This window comes from Rhipicephalus microplus, unplaced genomic scaffold (assembly GCF_043290135.1).
Source record: "Rhipicephalus microplus isolate Deutch F79 unplaced genomic scaffold, USDA_Rmic scaffold_534, whole genome shotgun sequence".
In the NCBI taxonomy this organism is placed as follows: domain Eukaryota; kingdom Metazoa; phylum Arthropoda; class Arachnida; order Ixodida; family Ixodidae; genus Rhipicephalus; species Rhipicephalus microplus.
In genome coordinates, this window is record NW_027465094.1 from 47,501 (window position 1) to 55,755 (window position 8,255).

General features: G+C 59.9%; 2 non-coding genes across 2 annotated transcripts; both read right to left on the reverse strand.

Annotated features, from left to right (window-relative positions):
- Positions 1 to 656: 656 nt before the first annotated feature.
- On the reverse strand, positions 657 to 809 carry LOC142795038 (5.8S ribosomal RNA). The gene has a single exon (XR_012892711.1). It is a non-coding gene; the product is annotated as a 5.8S ribosomal RNA (ribosomal RNA).
- A 1,719-nt stretch (positions 810 to 2,528) lies between these two features.
- On the reverse strand, positions 2,529 to 4,343 carry LOC142795040 (small subunit ribosomal RNA). Its single transcript, XR_012892713.1, has one exon. It is a non-coding gene; the product is annotated as a small subunit ribosomal RNA (ribosomal RNA).
- Between the last annotated feature and the right edge of the window lie 3,912 nt (positions 4,344 to 8,255).

Consider the following 8,255-nt stretch of genomic DNA (forward strand, 5'->3'; position numbering starts at 1 on the left):
CGCCAACGTTTCGCCAACTCGTGCGGGAGACTTTTTCCGCTTCGCGGCAAGTCGTCGCGCCGTGCTCTCCGCATCAACCGCGTACGCAGCGAACCGCAAACGTCGGGCGCAGCCTCCTCACCTCCCTGCGCTTTGCGCGCGAACGTTCCCTGTTCGCGCGGCAAAGCCTGGAGGAGGCACGGCCCCGCAGCGTGTTCGAGCGCCCGGTCTACGGGACACCCTGCTTACTTCGAGGGCAACAAGCGCAACGCAAGGCTGCGATCTCGCGCACTTTGCGCACGGCTGGAGAAGCTTTGCTGGCCGGCTTTCGCTCCTCGTGTTTACCGTGCGTTAAAGTTGCGCGTCCGTGGCTCTCGCAGCTCTTGCGCGCCCGGTCGCAGAGAGGAGTACGCAACCTCGACCGCACTTTCCCTGCAGGCTTCCTTCCGACTCGAAGTCCTGCGGCGGTCTCAACGAGGTGCCACATCCTCAATGCAGTCGGTCGCCCCCGTTTCGGTTGGGCTCTGGCACGACGGTCGCCACCGTCTCGCCCTTGAGTGGCCGCTGTTGGCGCTCGCTGTGAGGTGTTCAGCGTGCTGTCCGTGTTGCCGACGCGGTCAAAACGAGTCGACGGCTCACGTTCCCTTGTGCGCCGAAGGCTCTCTTGATATGTGATCCGACCCTCAGACAGACGAAGCCAAGGGAAGACCCAAGGCCGCAATGTGCGTTCAAAGAATCAGTGCTCAGTGTGTCCTGCAATTCACACCAAGTCTCGCAGCTGGCTGCGTTCTTCATCGACCCGAGAACCGAGTGATCCACCGCTTAGAGTCGTGAAAAAGTGTTTGTTCAATTCCGTACAGTCAAAACCAAACGTTTCTGGCACTCGGCCAAACAGTGGCCAAGAAGGGCGCTTTTCAGCGCACGCTTGGACTCCAAAACTCTGCCGCGCCTTTTTCGGCTGCCGCAAATCGAGCAAACGGTGTGTTTCGGACGGCGTTTCGCTTTCGCTACTTGCGAGTGCTTTCGTGGTCCACCCCTCTATAAATACTCGGGAGGCGTCGAAGCCGGTTCTCCAAGCCGGACCCGTAGGTATCGTTGTGTGCTCGCTCTCATTGGCCCGCCTAACCAGAAAATGCCTGCGGTACACCCATTTGGATAAGAGTGCACGCAGATGCGGGCCTCGACGGCTACACATTTCCTCGGGCGGCCGCCTCCCGGCCTCCGTGGAGCGCGGGATGCACGGTCCCATCGACAAGCCTCTCCCGTTTTTACCGTGGCGTCGCGGTTCACCACGGCAGGCGGGTCGGTCTCCTCCGCATAAAAAGGGGGACCCCCGCTTTTTGTTCCACGAAATCGCACAAGCTTTTTTCGCATCCACGGTTTGCCACCGCACACCAAAATGCCGATCCGGCTGCCTACTTTAGCCAACAGGTGGAGCCAGGCGCGCCGTACTTGCGCGGCACTTCCCACGTCCACCGAAGTCGGTGCCAAGGACCACTTTCGGCGCCGGAGCCGCGTACGAGCCTACTCGAGGCGGAAGAACGAAGCCAGCAAGGGCCTGGCCGCAAGTGCGTTCAATTGTCGGGACGTCCAAGTCCCTCGTTCTTCCGTGCTTCCTCTTTCGGCAAGTCGTTGCGGCACCTTCCCAAAGCGCGCAGACCCGCTAATCGCGACGAGCGCGACGTGGCCGTGCCGCCTTTCCCTCGGCAGCAAGCAAAACGCCTGGCAACGTCGACGCTCCCCTAACCGCGATCTCGCACCGTGTTTCGTGTGGCGAATTCAAAAGCCGGCCGGCGCTGCTGCAACCATTACGGTCGGTACGCATACGCCGCGGAGGGCGGGACGGTCATCGGAGCGTGCGGTTCCTCCATCGAGTACTGCGCACCTCGGCCGTCGCATCGCCGTGCCATGACCGGCCGCGCGTCAACGCGAACCGGTGCCAGCGAGATCCCTCGCCTGCAAGAACCGACCGGCAGCCTCCGTCACCCGAGGACGCGGAGGCGCTTGCCGCGGACGGCGGGACGGTATGCACTGGTGCACAGCGGACCCGTCACATCGCCAGTTCCTTGACCGACCGCCGACGCTTGTGCCGTTCCTCTCGTACTTGGCAGTCGCCGCGCGATTGTCGGGTCTCGTTCTTGCACGCTCGAACGGTCGGGAGGGCACTCGGCTGGCGTTTCGGGAACGCGCAGCCTCGCCTTCTACCGACGTAACCACGACTCGCCGTTCGCGCTCCGCCGCTCCTGTTTACAGTACTAGGCGGTCCCGCAGCGGTCGGGTCGCGCATTTCGAGCGCTTCGAGCCACGGTGCAGTGGCGGGTCGAAAGCCGACCTATGAGTGCGTTGCGCCGTTTGTACCCGCGTCCGCCACCTGGCCGACCGTCCAAGGTCGCGGTGTTGGCGTCCGCTGGGCGCAACAATTTGTCACGGGGTGCCGCTCCACATTCAGGCAGCCCCGTGGGGAAAAGCCGACCCCGCGTCCAAACGGGGTCAGCGGCAGAAAGTGTCGGGCGCAGACGCAGCTGAGGCGCTCACCCTTCACAATCCGTTAATGATCCTTCCGCAGGTTCACCTACGGAAACCTTGTTACGACTTTTACTTCCTCTAAATGATCAAGTTTGGTCATCTTTCCAACAGACCGGCGCAACCGAAAGGCCGCGCCGGACATCGGTCCGAAGACCTCACTAAATCATTCAATCGGTAGTAGCGACGGGCGGTGTGTACAAAGGGCAGGGACGTAATCAACGCGAGCTTATGACTCGCGCTTACTGGGAATTCCTCGTTCAAGGGGAACAATTGCAAGCCCCTATCCCAATCACGAAAGAAGTTCCACGGGTTACCCAGTCTTTTCAGACAGGGATAAAGACACGCTGCTTCCTTCAGTGTAGCGCGCGTGCGGCCCCGGACATCTAAGGGCATCACAGACCTGTTATTGCTCTGTTTCGTGCGGCTAGGAGCCGCTTGTCCCTCTAAGAAGGTTGTAAGGTGCTGGGAACCCCGCACCTATTTAATAGGCTAGAGTCTCGTTCGTTATCGGAATTAACCAGACAAATCGCTCCACCAACTAAGAACGGCCATGCACCACCATCCACCGAATCAAGAAAGAGCTCTCAATCTGTCAATCCTCCCAGTGTCCGGGCCGGGTAAGTTTTCCCGTGTTGAGTCAAATTAAGCCGCAGGCTCCACTCCTGGTGGTGCCCTTCCGTCAATTCCTTTAAGTTTCAGCTTTGCAACCATACTTCCCCCGGAACCCAAATACTTTGGTTTCCCGGAAGCTGCCCGCCGAGTCATTTGAGTAACTCAGGCGGATCGCTGGTTGGCATCGTTTATGGTCAGAACTAGGGCGGTATCTGATCGCCTTCGAACCTCTGACTTTCGTTCTTGATCAATGAAAACATTCTTGGCAAATGCTTTCGCAGTAGTTCGTCTTGCGACGGTCCAAGAATTTCACCTCTAGCGCCGCAATACGAATGCCCCCGTCCGTCCCTCTTAATCATTACCTCGTATTCCAAAAACCAACAGAACAGAAACGAGGTCTTGTTCTATTATTCCATGCAAGTTTATTCAGGCGACTCGCCTGCGTTGAGCACTCTAATTTTTTCAAAGTAAAAGCACCGGCCATCTCGAGGCACACAATGAAGTGCACCAAGAAAGAACCGGCATGATGTTCAGTCCGAGCCGTCGCATCGGGTAGATGCACTACTCGTCTGGAACTGAGATCCAACTACGAGCTTTTTAACCGCAGCAGCTTTAGTATACGCTATTGGAGCTGGAATTACCGCGGCTGCTGGCACCAGACTTGCCCTCCAATTGATCCTCGTTAAAGGATTTAGAGTGTACTCATTTCAATTACGGGGCCTCAAAAGAGTCCCGTATTGTTATTTTTCGTCACTACCTCCCCGTGCCGGGAGTGGGTAATTTGCGCGCCTGCTGCCTTCCTTGGATGTGGTAGCCGTTTCTCAGGCTCCCTCTCCGGAATCGAACCCTGATTCTCCGTTACCCGTAACAACCATGGTAAGCAAGTAACCTACCATCGAAAGTTGATAAGGCAGACACTTGAAAGAAACGTCGCCGGCTCGTGGCCATGCGATCAGCACAAAGTTATCCAGAGTCACCACACAATACGGGCCGAAACCCGATCGATCTTGGTCTAATAAAAGCACCCGTTACCCAAAGGGCTCCAGGCTCACTGCATGTATTAGCTCTAGAATTGCCACAGTTATCCAAGTAGGAAGAAACGATCTAAGGAACCATAACTGATTTAATGAGCCATTCGCGGTTTCGCCTTATTTCGGCATGTACTTAGACATGCATGGCTTAATCTTTGAGACAAGCATATGATTACTGGCAGGATCAACCAGGTAATCGTTCGACTGCGCGTCCGTCCTCGCCTTCGGCGGGCCGGACGCAGTCTGTGTGCGGCGGAGGCCACCTTCAGGCGCCCCAACACGCTTATTTTGCACTCCGAGATGACGGCGTTCGAGCTCGCTACGGCACAACCTTCCCGAAAGACGAGTGGGAGCCGTGCGGCAAGAAGCACGTTCATGCTCGCTCTTTTTCGTTGCATCGACTCGGTCGCGCCGTGCGGGTTGCCCAAGCCCGCTGCACTGTCGGTGGACCGGCCGGAACTAGCAACGGAGCCGAGACTGCAAAGCCGCCAGACGACGGGTCACGCCCGCGTCTTCGGCGCTTTCGCATCTGAATCGCCCGAGGACGACACGGAACACACCTCGATATCGTGGTAAAACGGCACCGTCCGACAACCAGCCCCTAACGCATCAAGCGGATGAGGCTGCAGACGACTGCCGTGGATTCCCCTGGAGCAGACCCGAGGACACGCTTGACGAGGCCGAAGCCCGCCGCATATCAGACACCCGGTCGCTTTCGCGTACGCCGCTCACGAGAACCCCCACATAATAGCAGCGATAAGTACCCAGACCTCCTTGGGCACTAATACGAGCGTACTCGAGAAAATTTCACCGCGGGTGTGCCCCGAAACGTGTGGCACGTTGAGCGTGCCACAAGTCTACGTCGCTCTCAAACCCGCCGAGGTCGTAGAATTTGCGACCCTGCTCACGAAATTCCCACCGAGGATACGGCCGCAAACGTACCGCACCTTGGGTAGGCCACGAGTTTGTGCAACACTACGCTGACGGCACAGCACCGAGGTCGTGCGCGCACGCACGGGAAAATTCCGCCGCGGTTTCTGCCGAAAACGTGAGGCACCACGACTCTCCGCAAGTTCGCGTCGACTGCGAAAGACCGAAGTCGTGAACGACGTGTCCGCTACTCGCCGCCGACACGCTGGACACCAAACGTACAACGACTCGACGGCGTCGTAGAGGCCCACGACGCGGTTTTCCTTAACGACGTCTCGGCGTGGCACCGACAGGTTAGAACGGCCGACCAACGTTCCCTGTCCGCCGTTCGGCTCAGTCGAAGGGCTCGGCGACTTCGGCAACGCTGCGAAGCCGCACGGTGACGCACGCCATGTCCCCATTTTTTTTTTTTTCTTTCTGCGTCTGCCGGGGTGCCCCTATAATAGCAGCGATAAGCACCCAGACCGCCGTGGGTCGCTCGCCCCGGCTGACGTGGTTTTTCGTACTCCTGCGGCGGTCGCCGTCAAGCACGTCCAAATACGCTACTTTCGTGGGCGCATTCACGCTCTTTCGCTTCGCCGGAGTGCCAGCACTCACTCTGCCAAAAACGGCGAACATCCGAGCGGCGGTTCCCACTTTTGCGTCGGCGTCGCAAACCCCGCCCCGGCAGACGAGGTTTGCCGTACTCGTGCGACGGTGGCCGGCGGGCACGTCGAAAGACGCCGATATCGTGCGCGAATTGGCGCACCTTGGCTTCACCGGAGTGCCGCCACTGACTCCTCCAAAAACGGCGAAGATCCGAGCGGCGCTTCCCACTTTCGCATCGGCGTCCCGAACTCCGCCCCGGCTGACGCGGTTTACCGTACTCGTGCGACGGTCGCCGGCGAGCACGTGGAAAGACGCCGATATCGTGCCCGAATCGGCTCCGTTCGGCTTCGCCGGAGTGCCAGCACTGGCTCGGCGAAAGACGACGAACATCCGAGCGACGGTTCTCACTATTGCGTACGCGTCGCAAACCCCGCCCCGGCAGACGCACTTTGCCGTACTCGTGCGACGGTCGCCGGCGAGCACGTAGAAAGACGCCGATATCGTGCCGGAATCGGCCCCGTTTGGCTTCGCCGGAGTGCCAGCACTCACTCGGCCACAAACGGCGAACATCCGAGCGGCGGTTCCCACTTAGCCGTCGGCGTCCCGAACTCCGCCCCGGCAGACGCGGTTGCCGAGCTCGTGCGACTAGCGACCGCGAAGCCGTCTCGCGACGCCGCTTTCGTGCGCGGCTCCCACTGCGACCTGGGTCACCCGAGGTCGACGAGCAAGAAAGAATGTCGAAAAAAAATTTTTTTTTTTTTTGCGTCTGCCGGGGTGCCCCTATAATAGCAGCGATAAGCACCCAGACCGCCATGGGTCGCTCGCCCCGGCTGACGTGGTTTTTCGTTTTCCTGCGGTGGTCGTCGTCAAGCACGTCCAAACACGCCACTTTCGTGGGCGCATTCGCGCTCTTTCGCTTCGCCGGAGTGCCAGCACTCACTCTGCCAAAAACGGCGAACATCCTAGTGGCGGTTCCCACTTTTGCGTCGGCGTCGCCAACCCCGCCCCGGCATACGCGGTTTGCCGTACTCGTGCGGCGGTGGCCGGCGGGCACGTCGAAAGACACCGATATCGTGCGCGAGTCGATGCTTCTTGGTCTCGCAGGAGGGCCGCCACTCACTCCTGCAAAAACGGCGAAGATCCGAGCGGCGCTTCCCACTTTTTCGTCGGCATCGCAAACCTCGCCCCGGCAGACGCGCTTTGCCGTACTCGTGCGACGGTCGCCGGCGAGCACGTCGAAATACGCCGATATCGTGCCCGAATCGGCCCCGTTTCGCTTCGCCGGAGTGCCAGCACTCACTCGGCCAAAAACGGCGAACATCCGAGCAGCGGTACCCACTTAGCCGTCGGCATCCCGAACTCCGCGCCGGCTGACGCGGTTGCCGAGCTCGTGCGACTAGCGACCGCGAACGCGTCTCGCGACGCCGCTTTCGTGCGCGGCTCCCATTGCGACCTGGGTTACCCGAGCTCGACCAGCAAAAAAGAAGGTCGAAAAAAAATTTTTTTTTTCTGCGTCTGCCGGGGTGCCCCTATAATAGCAGCGATAAGCACCCAGACCGCCGTGGGTCGCTCGCCCCGGCTGACGTGGTTTTTCGTACTCCTGCAGCGGTCGCCGTCAAGCACGTCCAAATACGCCACTTTCGTGGGCGCTTTCGCGCTCTTTCGCGTCGCCGGTGTGCCAGCACTCACTCTGCCAAAAACGGCGAACATCCTAGTGGCGGTTCCCACTTTTGCGTCGGCGTCGCCAACCCCGCCCCGGCATACGCGGTTTGCCGTACTCGTGCGGCGGTGGCCGGCGGGCACGTCGAAAGACACCGATATCGTGCGCGAGTCGATGCTTCTTGGTCTCGCAGGAGGGCCGCCACTCACTCCTGCAAAAACGGCGAAGATCCGAGCGGCGCTTCCCACTTTTTCGTCGGCATCGCAAACCTCGCCCCGGCAGACGCGCTTTGCCGTACTCGTGCGACGGTCGCCGGCGAGCACGTCGAAATACGCCGATATCGTGCCCGAATCGGCCCCGTTTCGCTTCGCCGGAGTGCCAGCACTCACTCGGCCAAAAACGGCGAACATCCGAGCAGCGGTACCCACTTAGCCGTCGGCATCCCGAACTCCGCGCCGGCTGACGCGGTTGCCGAGCTCGTGCGACTAGCGACCGCGAACGCGTCTCGCGACGCCGCTTTCGTGCGCGGCTCCCATTGCGACCTGGGTTACCCGAGCTCGACCAGCAAAAAAGAAGGTCGAAAAAAAATTTTTTTTTTCTGCGTCTGCCGGGGTGCCCCTATAATAGCAGCGATAAGCACCCAGACCGCCGTGGGTCGCTCGCCCCGGCTGACGTGGTTTTTCGTACTCCTGCAGCGGTCGCCGTCAAGCACGTCCAAATACGCCACTTTCGTGGGCGCTTTCGCGCTCTTTCGCGTCGCCGGTGTGCCAGCACTCACTCTGCCAAAAACGGCCAACATCCGAGCGGCGGTTCCCACTTTTGCGTCGGCGTCGTAAACCCCGCCCCGGCAGACGCGGTTTGCCCTACTCGTTCGACGGTCGCCGGCGAGCGCGTCGAAAGACGCCGATATCGTGCGCTAATTGGCGCTC